General features: G+C 46.1%; 1 protein-coding gene and 1 pseudogene across 1 annotated transcript in view; both read right to left on the bottom strand.

The window, feature by feature from the left end:
* LOC124709056 (feline leukemia virus subgroup C receptor-related protein 2) overlaps positions 1-19,669 on the bottom strand; it is a 731,120-nt gene that overhangs the window by 172,831 nt on the left and 538,620 nt on the right. The gene's annotated exons all lie outside the window — the stretch shown is intronic.
* Positions 11,331-11,448, bottom strand: LOC124709325 (annotated as a pseudogene).

Below are 19,669 nucleotides of genomic sequence, written 5' to 3'. Positions count from 1 at the left end.
AAAACGAAGTGCTCGTTTTAAAAAGGCTATAAGACAAGTATGTAGCCTTTCGCCCCTACTCTTCAATCTGTATGTCGAGGAAGCAATGGTGGAAATAAAGGAGAGGTTCAAGAGCGGAATTAAAATTCAAGGTGAATGGATATGAATGATACGATTCGCTAATTACATTGCTATCTATAGTGAAAGTGAAGAAGAATTACATGATATGCTGAACGGAACCGACAGTCTAATGAGTACAGAGTACGGATTCAAAGTAAATCGAAGAAAGACGTAGGTAATGAGAAGAAGTAGAAATGAGAACAGCAAGAAACTTAACATCAGGATTGATGGTCACGAAGTAGATGAAGTTAAGGAATTCTGCTACGAATATTAAGAGCTCAGATGGAAACCCGGTTCTAAGCAAAGAAGGGAAAGCAGAAAGGTGGAAGGAGTATTTAGAGGGTCTATACAAGGGCAATGTACTTGAGGACAATATTATGGAAATGGAAGAGGATGTAGATGAAGATGAAATAGGTGATACGATACTGCGTAAAGAGTTTGACAAAGCACTGAAAGACCTGAGTCGAAACAAGGCCCCGGGAGTAAACAACATTCCATTAGAACTACTAACGGCCTTGAGAGAGCCAGTCCTGACCTCTACCATCTGGTGAGCAAGATGTATGAGACAGGCGCAATACCCTCAGACTTTAAGAAGAATATAATAATTCCAATCCCAAAGAAAGCAGGTGTTGACAGATGTGAAAACTACCGAACTATCAGTTCAATAAGTCACGGCTGCAAAATACTGACGTGAATTCTTTACAGACGAATGGAAAAACTAGTAGAAGCCGACCTAGGGGAAGATCAATTTGGATTTCGTTGAAATATTGAAACACGTGAGGCAATATTGACCCTACGACTTATCTTGGAAGGTAGATTAAGGAAAGGCAAACCTACGTTTCTAGTATTTGTAGACTTAGAGAAAGCTTTTGACAACGTTGACTGGAATACTCTCTTTCAAATTCTGAAGGTGGCAGGGGTAAAATATAGGGAGCGAAAGGCTATTTACAATTTGTATAGAAACCAAAGGCAGTCATAAGATTTGAGGGGCATCCTAGTTGTGTCCTCCCGAATGATATCCCGTCATTTGATTCTGGGTCTCCCTCTTCATCTCTTTCCATCTATTGTTCTGCTGAATACCATTCTAGGTAGTCTATTCTGTCATTCTTGCTACATGGCCTGCCCAATTCAGCCTTCTCCTCTTGAGCACTTCGACGAACGGTGTTTGTACAGCCCTCTTAATTCTTCATTTCAAATGGTTCAAATAGCTCTGAGCACTATGGGACTTAACTGCTGAGGTCATCAGTCCCCTAGAACTTAGAACTACTTAAACCTAACTAACCTATGGACACCACACACATCCATGACGGAGGAAGGGTTCGAACCTCCGTAGCGGTCGCGCGATTCCAGACTGAAGCGCCTAGAACCGCTCGGCCACACCTGCCGGCCCAAGTTGCTCTCTATTTGAAGCACAGCCTACTTATTTGAGGTCAAGAGCCACGGAAAACAGCAATGGCATGAGATGTGGAATGTGTCCCAACAAAGGAGAAATGGATATGACGCGACATAAAGAACTCAAATTCCTTCAAAATCTGTGGTTTACAAGGAAGCGTCAGGACCGATCAACGACTTCCACCAACCTTAACTATTTGTTGCCCTGTCCGCCTCAGTTGTTAGGTGTTACTTTAGATCTATTTACATACAAATATCGATTCATTACAGTCCACTGAAAATGCCTTGGAAACAGTAAAAGCGAAACGTATATGGCAAGAAGAATTTGTTTTTTCAATTGTAATTTGAGGGATCTAAAATAATATCTATCAACATAATGTTTCCAGCATCACCCGATCCCTCTTTAACTAAGCCTCTTTTTCCTCTACATCTACACAGAATCGACATTTCCGATCGCCCCAGCATGTGTGCGCGATTCTATGACAGAAATTGATATAAACCCCATCTTGTTTACGAGTCCCTAATTTGACTGCAAGCGATGGGACTTTTTGAATACTTTGATGACTATGTGATACCTCCTCACTAAAAGAACTTCTTCTCCTTTAGTTACTAAAGGCAGTCCCCTGTGTAAAGTGATTGCTGATTTTCTAAAGAGTATAGAGAAAAATATGTTGGTATCATTCGCATTAATAGTTTTATTTGTATGTCTTGCTTGTGATTAAATTATAGACATGGTGTGAACTGACAACGCAAAGGCACCTAGTTTAGTTACTATGATTTTGTTAAAAATTAGTTGTGGGGAAGAAACTGTGATGGCTTGAGCTTTAAATTCTGTAATTTAGACGCTTAGTCTAGTCGCGTCTTCTATTATTGTCAACCAACTGATCATGGACTACAGCAAAGTTAAGTAACAAATACTTTCTTATTTTGTATTCCTCCTACTTATCTGTGTTTTTCTGTTGTAGCTACCAAGCAGTCTTCGCATAGTAGAACCCAAGTTTCAACCTCCTTGGCTACCACATATTTGCCACCTCATGTTGATGGACTCTATTATGGTGCAAGATCGAGAGCCAAAAAGCAAGATCATCGGTCCCATCGGATTAAGGAAGGATGGGGAAAGAAGTTGGTCATGCCCTTCCAAAGGCACGGTCCTGGCGTTTGCCTGGAGCGATTTTGGGAAATCACGGAAAACCTAAATCAGGACGACCGGGCGCGGGTTTGAACTATCGTTCTCCCAAATGCGAGTCCAGTGTGCTAACCACTGCGCTACTTCGCTCGGTGATTGATTTGGAGTGACGCATGAAGCTCTGATGGAAGGGTGTGGGTCTGGCGAAACCTTTGAGAACGCTACCCGCCATCATGTATAGTGCCAACAGTGATGTACAGCGGAGGTAGTATTGAGTTAAGGGGGTGCCTGACCATAAACGGTCAGAATGGGGTCCCCTTCAATCCGCTTAAGATAACTCTAAATACGGATGGATATGGCCATATTTTACAGTTTTGTGCACTGTGTATAGTAGACCAACGTTGCAGAGACGATGACTGTATGAGCACGACGGTATACCCTGCCACGAGGCAGCTCCTGGGAACCAATGTTTTCTGAACTATGACATTTCTGAAAGGGATTGCCCTGTACAGACTGCAGGCCTGAAACCAGTAGAACACCTTTGCAATGAGTTAGAATGTTGACGTGATATACCCAAGCGTCCAACATCACTACGTTCTCTGGTTTCGGAACTTTACGATGAGAGGGTCACCATTCATCCAGAGACAGACACCTGACAAAGTGACTCCAGCAGAAAACAAGCCGTCATAAAGGCGAAGGGTGAGCACAGACATCATATTAATGTCCACTAATAGATCGGATAGTTTTGGTTCAAATGGCTCTGAGCACTATGGGACTCAACTGCTGAGGTCATTAGTCCCCTAGAACTTAGAACTAGTTAAACCTAACTAACCTAAGGACATCACAAACATCCATGCCCGAGGCAGGATTCGAACCTGCGACCGTAGCGGTCTTGCGGTTCCAGACTGCAGCGCCTTTAACCGAACGGCCACTTCGGCCGGCAGGATAGTTTTGTTCAGATAGTATAACAGTGCAGAGACATGAAAAAGAAGAATCAACAAAAGAAATGAGAAGCGGGTCCAAAATATCAGCTGTACTGCAAATTTCCAAATACCAGACAGCCATACAAACATCAATACGTTATACTAAGAAAAGAAACGAAGCCACTGCCGATCATGAAACCTCACCGAAAGATTTTCCTTTTTCCCAGTTTTTTCTTTTTCTATTTTTTTTTTCGAACTACGGAATTTGGCCAATCACGGGCCGCCTAAAACCTGAGACTAGGTACAATCTTTTTATCTCCTCAGAACTACTTCATGTGTTGGCTGATGGCCTGCCACTGTTCACTTGATATCACTCCCCTAGGTTGTGAATTTTGAGAATTACAATGCAGGAAATACTGTAACCAGCCACATGTTTTTATGAAATGTTTGTGTTGTACCATTACTAGTTTCCGGCCTGAGTCCATCGTTAGATATTACTGTTGCCTTCTTTGCATGTTTTACATTTGTATCGACCTGGAAAGCCCTCGTTTACGTATTATAAGACAGGGGTTTGATTTTCTTTTACAATCCATACTGGTCAATGAACTGAACTAAATACACACCCGAAACTAGCAATAATACAACAAAATCATTTTCAAAAGAACTTGTTGCTGGTTGCAATACTCCTACAATATAATTTAGGAGAACATCTGCTGTGTTCACCAACAAAAACTGGTGAAAATATCGTGAATTTTAATGTTGGACAGGAAATTTTTCAGTATTGATCAGAAGCTTCCTGTGCTCACCAACAAAAACTGGAGAAAATAATGTGAATTTTGTTGTTGGACAGGAAATTTTGCAATATTGGTCCAAATGGCTATGAGCACTATGGGACTTAACATCAGAAGTCATCAGTCCCCTAGAACTTAGAACTACTTAAACCTAACCAACCTAAGGACATCACACACATCCATGCCCGAGGCAAGATTCGAACCTGCGACCGTAGCGGTCGCGCGGTTCCAGACTGAAGCGCCTAGAACCGTTTTGCAATTTTGATCAGATGCTTGGAATGTTCCCTGTTCTGTATTGTGTATCTTGTGGCGTTTTCTTAAGTCCCTTCTTGTTTCTTCCAGCCATCCCGTGATGTTTTTCAGCTTATTTAGGTGCCAAGCAAGAATAATTTTTGTCTTCTCAAGGCATAACTTTATTTTCGTAAGTACTTATTTGAAAGGAAATATAGAGGAGAAGTGAGCTCCAACCGAAGATGAGTATCCGATTACAATGTTCCTTCGTAATAGGCGTGGAAGACTGGAGTCCGCGCGTCCGACGAAAACTCCCCGCTGTCGATGTGGCACGAGAACTATTCATTCTTAAAGGCCGCGGAGAGAAATTCAGGTCGTAAGGCGATTACGTCCAGGCGCTGGTGCAACCGGTAAATGTGCTTCACTGGCCGGTTCGGACGGAGAAGGTGTGGTGATGCCCGAGAGCGCTACGACACGGAGGTCTCAGACTTTTTTTTTACGGATGGACTGAAACAAAAAGAGGTGGAGACTCGAGCGAGAGTCGGCAGTCCGCGGTGCTCCTCGTGGCGCCTGTGGAATTGTTTCCCGGAGGAAACAAAAGCGGAAACGCCAGGTGGGCGGGCGCGTCGCCTTTAAGCCGGGGCGGGACCCGCCGCGAGACAAAAGACGGGCTCTCCGGGCTGGCCGCCTGCAGAGTGCGGTGGGGAAGGCCAGGCGCTGGGCGGGGCAGGACGCTGCCGGCGTCGCCACCGTGGAGGCGGCCGCTGTGTCGAAGAGCCGCCGTCACCTGCAGAAGAGGCGCCCGGAGCGCCCGGTCCTAGCGGCAGTCCCGTAAGGATAATACAACTGTAACTGTCCGCCATATTTTCCCCAAAATATGGGATATTCGTACTTGTTTATATACGAGTCACGATGCGACTGGAGATTTACACTACTGGCCATTGAAATTGCTACACCACGAAGATGACGTGCTACAGACGCGAAATTTAACCGACAGGAAGAAGATGCTGTGATATGCAAATGATTAGCTTTTCAGAGCATTCACACAAGGTTGGCGCCGGTGGCGACACCTACAACGTGCTGACACGAGTAAAGTTTCCAACCGATTTCTCATACACAAACAGCAGTTGACCAGAGTTGGCTGGTGAAACGTTGTTGTGGTGCCTCGTGTAAGGAGGAGAAATTCGTACCATCACGTTTCTGACTTTGATAAAGGTCGGATTGTACCCGATCGCGATTGCGGTTTATCGTATCGCGACATTGCTGCTCGACTTGGTCGAGACCCAGAATATGGAATCAGTGGGTCCAGGAGGGTAATACGGAACGCCTTGCTGGATACCAACGGTCTCTTATCACTAGCAGTCGAGATGACAGGCATCTTATCCGCATCGCTGTAACGCATCGTGCAGCCGCGTCTCGATCCCTGAGTCAACAGATGGGGACGTTTGCAAGACAACAACCATCTGCACGAACAGTTCAACGACGTTTGCAGCAGCATGGACTATCAGCTCTGAGACCATGGCTGTGGTTACCCTTGACGCTGCATCACAGACAGGAGCGCCTGCGATGGTGTGCTCAACGACGAACCTGGGTGCACGAATGGCAAAACGTAATTTTTTCGGATGAATCCAGGTTCTGTTTACAGCATCATGCTGGTCGCATCCGTATTTGGTGACATCGCTGTGAACGCACATTGGAAGCGTGTATTCGTCATCGCCATACTGGCGTATCACCCGGCGTGATGGTATGGGGAGCCATTGGTTACACGTCTCCGTCACCTCTTGTTCGCATTGACGGCACTTTGAACAGTGGACGTGACATTTCAGATGTGTTACGACCCGTGGCTCTACCCTACATTCGATCCCTGCGAAACCCTACATTTCAGCAGGATAATGCACGACCGCATGTTGCAGGTCCTGTACGGGCCCTTTTGGATACAGAAAATTTTCGACTGCTGCCCTGGCCAGCACATTCTCCAGATCTCTCACCAACTGAAAACATCTGCACAATAGTGGCCGAGCAACTGGCTCGTCACAATACGCCAGTCACTACTCTTGATGAACTGTGGTATCGTGTTGAAGCTGCATGGGCAGCTGTACCTGTACACGCCATCCAAGCTCTGTTTGACCCAATGCCCAGGCGTATCAAGGGCCGTTATTACTGCCAGAGGTGGTTCTTCTGGGTACTGCTTTCTCAGGATCTATGCACCCAAATTGCGTGAAAATGTAATCACATGTCAGTTCTAGTATAATATATTTGTCCAATGAATACCCGTTTATCATCTGTATTTCTTCTTGGTGTAGCAATTTTAATGGCCAGTAGTGTATAACTAAATGTACGGAAGAACTCGTTGTAAATGTGGGTGGCTGCTCAGCTGCGAACAGCAACAACTATTGCAAGAATGGTATTCGTACGTTTTAGATTTCCTAGTGACCCTGAGTAAAGAAAAGATGAGCCGGAGACTGCCTGAGAGACAATTGGGAAACACCCGGGGCTCAGTTGTGTATTGTGAAGATGCTACAATAAAAGTACACCGAAGCGCCAAAGAAACTGGTATAGGCACGAGTATTGAAATGCATTGATATGCAAACAGGCAGAATACGGCACTGCGATCGGCAACGCCTATACAAGACAACTGTCTGGCGCATTTGTTAGATAGGTTACTCCTGCTACAACGACAAGTTATCAAGATTTAAGTGAGTCTGAACGTGGTGTTATAGTCGGCGCTCGATGAAGTGGGGATTTTCCCCTACGACCATTTTACGAGTGAACCGCGAATATCAGGACTCAGGTAAAACATCATATCTCCGACATCGCTGAGCCTGGTAAAAGATCCTGCAAGTCCGGGAAAAACTAGGACTGAAGATAATCGTTCAACATGACAGAAGTGCAACCCTTCCGCAAATTGCTGCAGATTTGAATGTTGGGACAGCAACAAGAGTCAGCCTGCGAACCATTCAACGAAATATCATCGATATGGGCTTTCGGAGCGAAGGGCCCACTCGTGTACCCTTGATGACTGCTTCATCTGTGCCTGTCAACACCGACAATGGACTGTTGATGACTGGAAACATGTTGCCTGGTCGGACGAGTCTCTCTTCGAATTGTATCGAGTGGATGAACGTGTACGGCTATGGAGACAACCTCATGAATCCACGGAGCCTGCATGTCAGCAGGGGACTGTTTAAGCTGATGGAGGATCTGTAATGATGTGGGGAATGAGCAATTGGAGTGATATGGGACTCGTGATACACTTGAAACTACTCTGACAGGTGACGCGTACGTAAGCATCCTGTCTGATCACCTGCACCCATTCACGTCTATTGTGCATTCCCACGGACTTGGTCAATTTCAGCAGGACAGTGCGACACCCCACAGGTACAGAATTGCTACAGGGAGGTTTCAGGAACACTGTGCTGATTTCGAACACCTCCGCTGGGCACCGAATTCCCCAGAGATGAACATTATTAAGGATACTGAGATGCCTTGCAACGTGCTGTTCAGAAGAGATCTCCACTCCCTGGTATTCTTATGGATTTATTAACAGTCCTGAGGGATTCATGGTGTCAGTTCCCTCCAGCACTGCTTCAGACATCCGTCGAGCCCATGCCGCGCCGTGTTGCGGTACTTCTGCGTGCTCGCGGGGGCCCTACACGATATTAGGCAGGTGTACCAGTTTCTTTGGATATTCAGCGTAGTTACAAACATGAAACTAGCTCTGTGAACAACGTTTCTTCCCAGTCGAAAACTGTGCTGAAGCAGTTCGTCTCAAAATTTTTCGATTCCGGAGATATTTTCTCAATTGGAGAAGTGGCGAGGAATATTTTCGACGTATTTATACGTCTTATCATAAGCATACATACACAAACTTAATGATACTTAACCCTATTTCTTATTTAGGTACGGTAGAATAAGTGATAATGCACATAGTTTTATAGCGGATTGGTCATTTTGAGGGAACCTGCACAAGTATCATGAACTTTAAAGAATGAAGTGTTTACCACAACTCGAAAGCAACAGACCTGTAATGAAGCACATAAAATGAATACTGGTTAAATGGTAGATGAAACTGTTAATGAAAATTCGTTTCACTGTAAGATGAAACTATACTTTCCCCCACTTCAGTACAATAAAAGTGTGGCATTTCTTAAAGTAAATCTTCCTGAATAAAATATAGGTGGGTATATGCAGACAAAACTAATGAATAGCCGCAGGTTGTCACTGTGTAACATCCATATTTGAAGACACTGATTCGAGTTATTAACTCAATTTAATTTTTACGAACTATAACGCAAGTTCCGAGCCTACGTTTCTATAACAGTGTAGTATTATATTTCAAGTTTTTCTGGTATATGACAACGGCATTTTAAATATCTCTACAAACATTAGTTACTGTTTGGTTCACGTTGTACAAAAAAAATGGTTCAAATGGCTCTAAGCACTATGGGACTTAACATCTGAGGTCATCAGTCCCATAGAACTTAGAACTACTTAAACCTAACTAACCTAAGGACATCGCACATATCCATGCCCGAGGCAGGATCGAACCTGCGACCGTAGCGGTCGTGCCTTCCAGACTGTAGCGCCTAGAACCGTCGTACAGACAATATCAAATACTTTGTAAGAATGTCGCGTTATTAAGTTAACCACCCGTAAGGTAAACAGCACTGAATCCTCAGAGATGGGGAAAACATGCGGACGACTCAGCCTGTTATACAGGAGCTCTGTGCAAGGCTCGGCGCTCGGCCAGTCGCTGTACACACTGTATACGAGCCATTATGTTCACGCGTGCAGCTCACCGACGGCACGGCGCTTAGAGGGTGTTTCATTTATCTCGACCAGTCCAGATAACTCTTTTTTTTTCAGACACAAGATAAAATGATGTTATCTTGTCAAAAACCGAAGTTGCTAGACCTTGGCTTGAAAAGAAAGGAAAAACAGTAACTAGCCACTGTTAATAAGCTGTTTACTTACACAAATAGCGCCGTTACTGGTCTCAAACCGTCAGGTTCTTCTTCAGACGACTGTTGGTGTTTGAATTATATTTATTGTTTTTTACATTAACCTTTGGTTGTATTTTACCCCTCGTGGCGAAAGTTCCTTGCAGTAATGGCGACGTCGAAATTCCCGTATCATTATATTGCACCGCTGTTCAAATAATTTAAAAAATATCTAAAGCACTTTTTTTTATTTGTAAATATGCACATAGTGCTTAGCGCCTCACAAGCACTACATCTACATGGATACTGTGCAAATCACACTTCAGTGCATGGCAGAGGGTTCATCGAATAGCCTTTACAATAATGCTCTATTATTCCAGTCTCTAACAGCGTGAGGAAGAAAAGAATATTTATATCTTTCCGTGCGAGCTCTGATTTCCCTTGGAAAAATGGAAATGAGCGTACGGCATTGTGGGCCGGGAGTACCCCATTCGGGGAAGTTCGGCCGCCGAGGGAAAATACTTATTGCATTCGATGTCACATTGGGCGGCTTGAGCGTCGGAGATGGGGATGACATGATGAGGACAACACAACACCCACTCCATGAGCGGAGAAAATCTCCTGCCCCAGCCGGGAATCGAACCCGGGCCCCTTGGCATGGCATTTCACCGCGCTGACCACTCAGCTAAAGGGGACGGACTCTGATTTCCCTTATTTTATTATGATGATCGTTCCTCCCTATGTACGCCGGCGTCAGTATAATAATTTCTCATCCGGAGAAGAAAGTTGGCGATTCAAATTTCATGAGAAGATTCCGCCGCATTGAAAAACGATTTTGTTTTAATTATGTCCACCCAAAATCCTGTATCATGTGCGTGACAGTCTCTGAACACAAAATGTGCTGCTCTTGCTTGAACTTTCACAATGTACTCCTTTAATCCTATTTGGTAAGGATCCCAGACCGCGCAGTAGTACTCCTAAAGAGGACGGAAAGCGTAGTGTAGACACTCTCTGACAAATCTCTTACTTGCATTTTCTAAGTGTTCTGCGAATAAAACGCAGTCTTTGATTTGCCTTCTCCAAAACATTTTCTATGTGTTCTTTCCATTTTAAGTTGTTCGTACCTGTAATTGCTAGGTGCTTAGATGAATTTACAGCCTTTAGATTTGACTGATTTATCTTGTAACCGAACTTTAACAGATTCCTTTTAGCACTCATGTGGGTTACCTCACACTTTCCATTATTTAGGGTCAATTGACAATTTTCGCACTATTCAGATATATTTCCTAAATCGCTTTGCCATTTGGTTTGATCTTATGATGATTTTAGTAGATGGCGAACAACAGCATCATCTACAAAACAACCTACGACGGCTGCTCTTGTCTCTTAAATTGTTAATATAGGTATGGAACAGCAGAGGGCCCATAACACTACCTTCGAGAACGCGAGAAATCAAGTCTGTTTTACGTGATGACTTTATGTCGGTTACTACGAACTGTGACCACTCCAACAGGAAATCACGAATGCAGTCACGTAACTGAGACGATGTTCCATAACCATGCCATTTCACTACAAACCGCTTTTGAGGTACAGTGTCAAAAGCCTTCTGGGAATCTAGAAATATTTACCACTCCGTCTACAGGCCACAAGTGGCCCATCGGAACCATAAGACCGCCGTTTCATCCTCCGAGGAGGATGCGGATAGGAGGGACATGGGGTCAGCACACCGCTCTCCCGGTCGTTACGATGGTATTCTTGACCGAAGCCGCTACTATTCGGTCGAGTAGCTCCTCAATTGGTATCACGAGGCTGAGTGCACCCCGAAAAATGGCAACAGCACATGGCGGCCAGGATGGTCACCCATCTGAGAGCCGACCACGCCCGACAGCGCTTAACTTCGGTGATCTCACGGGAACCGGTGTATCCACTGCGGCAAGGCCGTTGCCGGGAATCTAGAAATACGGAATCAATTTGAAATACCTTGTCGATGTGACCAACACTTCGTGTGTGTAAAGAGCTAGTTGTGTTTCACAAGAACGATGTTTTCTAAATCCGTGTTGACTGTGTAACTGAATAGTTTTCCCACAATGTTCAATGTGCACGACATATCGTCAGGGATGACTCAGGTGGATTGCAGGAGTGAAGAAAGGACAGAAGCGAAGACCTGATGGAAGTGGGGGGATGACAGTAGAAAAGCGGCAGTAGCACCGTGTGTGCATGTCGCTGACAACTGCAACACATGGGAAAATGTGGGGGGTGGGGCGGCCTTTACTCAGTGGCGATTCTCAAGTGGCTCGGGACAGTCTAATAAGTATTAAAGTCTAATAAAATAGCGGTAACAGAAAATGTTTTTGTTGCGACTGCTAGTCGTGTGCTCGCAATTCCACTGCAAGCTAGTCTTCCCTCTATCTACACTCCTGGAAATGGAAAAAAGAACACATTGACACCGGTGTGTCAGACCCACCATACTTGCTCCGGACACTGCGAGAGGGCTGTACAAGCAATGATCACACGCACGGCACAGCGGACACACCAGGAACCGCGGTGTTGGCCGTCGAATGGCGCTAGCTGCGCAGCATTTGTGCACCGCCGCCGTCAGTGTCAGCCAGTTTGCCGTGGCATACGGAGCTCCATCGCAGTCTTTAACACTGGTAGCATGCCGCGACAGCGTGGACGTGAACCGCATGTGCAGTTGACGGACTTTGAGCGAGGGCGTATAGTGGGCATGCGGGAGGCCGAGTGGACGTACCGCCGAATTGCTCAACACGTAGGGCGTGAGGTCTCCACAGTACATCGATGTTGTAGCCAGTGGTCGGCGGAAGGTGCACGTGCCCGTCGACCTGGGACCGGACCACAGCGACGCACGGATGCACGCCAAGACCGTAGGATCCTACGCAGTGCCTAGGGGAACGCACCGCCACTTCCTAGCAAATTAGGGACACTGTTGCTCCTGGGGTATCGGCGAGGACCATTCGCAACCGTCTCCATGAAGCTGGGCTACGGTCCCGCACACCGTTAGGCCGTCTTCCGCTCACGCCCCAACATCGTGCAGCCCGCCTCCAGTGGTGTCGCGACAGGCGTGAATGGAGGGACGAATGGAGACGTGTCGTCTTCAGCGATGAGAGTCGCTTCTGCCTTGGTGCCAATGATGGTCGTATGCGTGTTTGGCGCCGTGCAGGTGAGCGCCACAATCAGGACTGCATACGACCGAGGCACACAGGGCCAACACCCGGCATCATGGTGTGGGGAGCGATCTCCTACACTGGCCGTACACCACTGGTGATCGTCGAGGGGACACTGAATAGTGCACGGTACATCCAAACCGTCATCGAACCCATCGTTCTACCATTCCTAGACCGGCAAGGGAACTTGCTGTTCCAACAGGACAATGCACGTCCGCATGTATCCCGTGCCACCCAACGTGCTCTAGAAGGTGTAAGTCAACTACCCTGGCCAGCAAGATCTCCGGATCTGTCCCCCATTGAGCATGTTTGAGACTGGATGAAGCGTCGTCTCACGCGGTCTGCACGTCCAGCACGAACGCTGGTCCAACTGAGGCGCCAGGTGGAAATGGCATGGCAAGCCGTTCCACAGGACTACATCCAGCATCTCTACGATCGTCTCCATGGGAGAATAGCAGCCTGCATTGCTGCGAAAGGTGGATATACACTGTACTAGTGCCGACATTGTGCATGCTCTGTTGCCTGTGTCTATGTGCCTGTGGTTCTGTCAGTGTGATCATGTGATGTATCTGACCCCAGGAATGTGTCAATAAAGTTTCCCCTTTCCTGGGACAATGAATTCACGGTGTTCTTATTTCAATTTCCAGGAGTGTATATAGGTTACACGGGGCAGCATGCACGCCAGGCGGAGCGAGACAGGTAGCAATTCGAGAGACTTATAACAGAGGGCGTAAGAACAACGAACGGAAACTATGGCACGTCAGCAGTGACACGGAGCAAGTACTGCGCAGTTGAGCTGTTTCACAGCACAGTGAAGATCAGGACGCGGGGAGCGTACCGTGACTTAACGGGCAGTTCCAATTCCACAGAACTCAGCAGTTCCACTGCGGCCCATCTGTCGATGAACATCGACCTGATCGCCGTAAGAATCGCCGTGCAGCTGACGATGTTACCGGCAGGATACCGTCAGCTCAGCGACAACGCAATATATCACCACGGGCAGTGTCTATGCCGCGAAGAAGACACAGGAACGGAATCACAGTATGGAGACACGGCGAGATGTGAGTGCTTTAACGGAAGTGCAGACGCTAAGCCAATCCTTCACGCCGCGCTGTTGTTCCTGAGCGTCATTGTCCGTCGCGGCCAGAACAGTGTTGTGTGCAACTGAGAGTGTAGTATGTTGGAGCTCAGGGCACTCGAACCTGGGCAAACGGTTGGCGGTCGTATGGCAGGTGCTTTCGTAAACAACATAGCAGAAGCGTCTGGTGTTTCAGGAGCCGTGCGGTTCTAGGCGCTTCAGTCGGGAACCGCGTGACCGCTAAGGTCGCAGGTTTGAATCCTGCATCGGGCATGGATGTGTGTGATGTCCTTAGGTTTGTTAGGTTTAAGTAGTTCTTAGTTCTAGGGGACTGATGACCTCAGATGTTAAGTCCCATAGTGCTCAGAGCCATTTGAACCATTTTTTTGTTTCAGGAGGCACAGCATCGACGATTTATACCACATACAGCGAAAGCTAAAAAACATTCGCTAAGTCATGACGCGGACGAATGTGTGCTTTGAGTGGTAATGACAGACGGTCATTGAAGAGAATATTTACGAAAAATAGGAGGAGAACGGCTACAAAAGTCACTGCAGAGCAAAAAGTGGCACTCGTGAGCCTTCCATAATCAAGGAATGGCAGGGTGAACTGGAATTCCAGAACCACTCGTCAGTGATGCAAATGCTCGTAACAGGAAACTTGGTGCTGGAGCCATAAACCCTGGACAACGGAGGAATGAAACAAAGTTATTTGGTCGGATGAATTTTTTTTCACACTGTTTCCAACTTCTGACCGAGTTTACGTAACAGGTGTGAAACATGGCAGGGATTCGGTGATGATTTGGGGGGCCAATTCACGTTGTTCCACGGGTCTATGGCTACTTTCGAAGGTCACGTTAATGACAGTGGTTGTGTGGCCATTCTGGCTGATCAGGTCCATTCCATGGTACGATGTTGGTTCCCTAATGCTGATGCTATATTCAGTGTGACAGGGATCCTGTTCACATAGATCGCATCCTTCAGAACTGGTTTCGCGACCACGAAGATTAATGTCCACACGTTCCTTGGCCACCAGAGTCACCAAACCTCAATAATGTTGACCCCTTGTGATCTACTTTGAGAGAAGGGTGCATGATCGCTATGCACCTCCATCATCGATAGCTGAACTTGTCACTATTTTGCAGTTTGTTCATCTATTTCAGAAGTTGCGATATTTATGTGTACGCTTTTCAGATACTCTGAAGCGTCCCTATTCGTACAAACTAATAGGTGCGCACCTTGCAGGCTGACGCCAACGTACGTAAATCACAGTAGCCACATCAACTGGCGACGAAGTGAAGTTACAACATTTTTTTAAATGATTTTGAGCCGCCACTAAATAGTAATTAGAATCTCTTCCTTTTCACTGCTCGAAAAATTTTATTTTTCCCCCAGCGCATAATAGTGCACATCGGGAAACACTGCTTTACAGGAAGCAGAAGGAGTAGGACGTAGAAAACGCCACACTAGTTCGTTGAGCCTTTCTGTAATGGACTCGAGCTGAATGAACCCATGACGAATCGCTCAACTCTTCTTTCAAACGTAAAGTTGAAAAATGACACCACGATACAGTGAGATAAAAGGCAGCTCGTGAGGACGCTTCATCTCCGTGACAAACCGTGCTGCTGTCGGAGTGCCCTTAGCGAGCGAGGTGGCGCAGTGGTCAGCACACTGGACTCGCATTCGGGAGGACGACGGTTCAAACCTGCGTCCGGCCACCATGATTTAGATTTTCCGTGATTTCCCCAAATCCCTCCAGGCAAATTCCGGAATGGTTCCTTTGAAAGGGCACTGCCGACTGCCTTCCCCATCCTTCCCTTATCCGATGGGACCGATGACATCGCTGTTTGGTCCTTTCCTCCAAACCAACCAACCAACCAACCAGAGCACCCTCCGTTGCTACCAGCTGAGAGCTGAAGTCATACCCGATGGCGTCCGACATGACGACGCAAGGACTAACACCGCTGCGTCTCTCCTAAACGTTGAAAGACTGGAGTGTCTCCCCACGTCGCTACCGTTCCCGCCTACGATGATTTCCGGGACAGTGCAGAATCGTGATTCATCACTAAACACAATGCGACGCCATTCGTCAGCAGTTCATGCTTTCCAGTCACACCACTCCAAACACAGCCGTCTGAATCGCAGGGTCGACGGCAGCCTACGCGTCAGACGGTTGTTCCGTAGTCCGGTTGCAACTATTGTCTCACAAATAGGGCGGGGTCACACAGAATGTTGCAGGGAGCACATTACTTGTCCTCGAATGGCAGGTGCAAGTGCGAAGGCGTTACATTGTCGAAAACAACAATATGGGATTCTGGGTCTGCCCTAATGCAAATTAATTGATTATTTATTTATTTATTTATTTATTCCCCAAAACTAGTTTCAGCGACAAATATCGCCATCATCAGTGGCTTCTTTGATTCTAAAACATACAGAAATAGCATACTTCTAAACCACTGTACAACATTATTATATGTGTACTGTTCTAAATATTATTTTCTGTGAATAATTTCATAATACTTTGTTTACTATAAGTCACAGTATGATTTTCACAATTGTTGCTACTGTATCAGGCATATTTTCTGCGTCTTTTGTTGCCGTTTTTCTTTGCATACATGATGTCATCTGCAACTGTGTCAGCAAAAAAAGTAGAAAAACTTGGACTTACGTATGTCACCGTTACACAAATGGGACTGCGGTGTGTTGTGGATACAATTTTAGCTTGTCCTAGGTTCTTATGTAATTTTTTATGTACTCACGTTCGTTGGACTGTCTGGTGCTAGTTTTAGACCTAACTTTCACGTCTTGTTCGTGACCCAAAACATTACGCCATATTTACGTTCGCGCCTGTCCAGAAAAGTGTATCGCATACTGCGAGAAGGTTATGAAAATTGTAGCGGGAGTTCTGACAACTTTTGTTCCTTACTTACGTCTCTGTATGTGAAGGGGAAGTGATTTTTCTGTGTGTGATGGGGAAGTGATTGTGTGTGTGTGTGTGTGTGTGTGTGTGTGTGTGTGTGTGTGTGTGTGTGTGTGTGTGTGTTTTTGTGTGTTTTCCTGTTCTTTGTCATGTTCAAAATGGCTCTGAGCACTATGTGACTTACCATCTGAGGTCATCAGTCCCCTAGAACTTAGAACTACTTAAACCTAACTAACCTAAGGACACCACACACATCCATGCCCGAGGCAGGATACGAACCTGCGAGCGTAGCGGTCGTGCGGTTCCAGAATGAAGCGCCTAGAACCGCTCGGCCACTCCTTTGTCCTGTGTCAGTTCTCTTAGAGCGGTAGAGTGTGTTGTTGCGAACTGTTTTCGTTTATTAAGTTTTTGTCCTTCCGCTATAGCTTTCTGTATGTAATAATTTTCTTCTATTGTTAGTTATATGTATAAACTGTTGCTGTGTTTCAGAATGTGCAGATCACTTTCGATATTAGTGGGTGTGTTCATTAGGTGTTCTACGAAAGGGGAAAGTGTGCTGTCACCCTTTACAGCTCTCGTGTGTTCTGTGTACCTTGTTCGGAAATTTCTGCTTTTTGGTCGTATGTACTGGACCTGACAGGAGTTATATGTGACTTGGTGTATTCCAGCATTGCTGAATTTGTCGGAGGTCCTTTTGTCTGTGCTTAGCCTTTGTTGAACTGTGTTGTTTCTTTTAAATGTTATTGGGATCCCTTCCTTTTTAATATGTTTCCAATTCTATGTGTTTTTTTATTGTTGTATGTTAGTGTGTAACGTCTGTTTCTTTTTTCTGATGTGATGTGGTCTGATGTGCTTAGAACAAAACAGGATACATATAATAATGTTTTATAAGTATGTCATTTCTGCATGTTTTACGATCAAAGAACCCACTGATCACTACGATATTTGTTGCTGAAACTAGATTCGGACGATAAATAAATAAATAACAAAACTGTTTTACATTAAGGTGGACCCACAAACCCATATTGATGTCTACCAGATGTCCGAGCCCGTGTTAACACAGCCTGGATGAAATGGCGCCAGGTGAATGGCATCCTGTGTGATCGCCATATGCCTTTACGCCGTAAGTCAAAGGTTTATAGGACAGTAGTACGCCCAGTACCATTTTATGGGTCGGAGTGTTGGCCAACGACAACGAAGCATATGCAGGCTCTCCACGCGATGGAAATGCGAATGCTCCAATTGTCCCTTGGGATTACCCGATTTGACCATGCAACAAACGTCGACATTTGACGGTGACTTGGAGTTGCAACCATCTCCGACAAACTACGGAAAAGCAGGTTAAGATGGTACGGACAAGTCATGTGCAGTAAAGCAGCCTCGGTGGCAAGAATAGCTATGCACCTGGACATGGCCGACGACCTCGTGGCAGACCCAAGATACGATGGATGGACCGTATCAAGAAGGATATGGAATTCATTGTTGGCACCTATAAAGATGCCCTTGACAGACGCAAATGGAGGCAGATGGAGGCAGATGTATCAGCAAGTGGGCCCTGCTAGACCGGGATAAACAGTAAGAAGAAGAAGAAGAAGAAGAAGAAGAAGAAGAAGACACGCATTGACCTATATTTAGTTACGTTGAGAATCAGCTGGCAGTCTACTGAGTCAATTTATGGCCGCCTGTAAGTCCAACGGAATTTCACAACCATTCTCTAACGCCATGACGCGCCCCGAACATAAACGCATTGTTTGCTGGAATTAGTGTATTTATCAGTTTTTTAATGTTCCTTCTCAAATTAATTCAGCCTTGTACGAATTCAGGCTTTCAGTAAACATACACTACTCGCCATTAAAATTGCTACACCACGAAGATGACGTGCTACAAACGTGAAATTTAACCGACAGGAAGAAGATGCTGTGATATGCAAATGATTACCTTTTGAGAGCATTCACACAAGGTTAGCGCCGGTGGCGACACCTACAATGTGCTGACAGGAGGAAAGTTTCCAACCGATTTCTCATTCACAAACAACAGATGACCAGCGTTGCCTTGTGAAAAGTTGTGTTGATGCCTCGTGTAAGGAGGAGAAATGCGTACCATCACGTTTCCGACTTTGATGAAGGTCGGATTGTAGCCTACCGCGATTGCGGTTTATCGTATCGCGACATTGCTGCTCGCGTTGGTCGAGATCAAATGACTGTTAGCAGAATATGAAATCGGTGGGTTTAGGAGGGTAATACGGAACGCTGCGCTGGACCCCAACGGCCTCGTATCACTAGCAGTCGAGATGACAGGCATCTTATCCGCATGGCTGTAACGGATCGTGCAGCCACGTCTCGATCCCTGAGTCAACAGATGGGGACGTTTGCAAGACAACAACCATCTGCACGAACAGTTCAACGACGTTTGCAGCAGCATGGACTATCAGCTCTGAGACCATGGCTGTGGTTACCCTTGACGCTGCATCACAGACAAGAGCGCCTGCGATGGTGTGCTCAACGACGAACCTGGGTGCACGAATGGCAAAACGTAATTTTTTCGGATGAATCCAGGTTCTGTTTACAGCATCACGATGGTCGCATCCGTATTTGGCGACATCGCGGTGAACGCACATTGGAAGCGTGTATTCATCATCGCCATACTGGCGTATCACCCGGCGTGGTATGGGGTGCCATTGGTTACACGTCTCGGTCACCTCTTGTTCGCATTGACGGCAACTTTGAACAGTGGACGTTTCATTTCAGATGTGTTACGACCCGTGGCTCTACCCTTCATTCGATCCCTGTGAAACCCTACATTTCAGGAGGATAATGCACGACCGCATGTTGCAGATCCTGTTCGGGCCTTTCTGGACACAGATAATGTTCGACTGCTGCCCTGGCCAGCACATTCTCCAGATCTCTCACCAATTGAGAACGTCTGGTCAATGGTGGCCGAGCAACTGGCTCTTCACAATACGCCAGTCAAATTGGTTCAAATGGCTCT

Source organism: Schistocerca piceifrons, chromosome 7 (genome assembly GCF_021461385.2).
Source record: "Schistocerca piceifrons isolate TAMUIC-IGC-003096 chromosome 7, iqSchPice1.1, whole genome shotgun sequence".
Taxonomy (NCBI): Eukaryota; Metazoa; Arthropoda; class Insecta; order Orthoptera; family Acrididae; genus Schistocerca; species Schistocerca piceifrons.
This window is presented reverse-complemented; position numbering and strand designations above follow the sequence as displayed.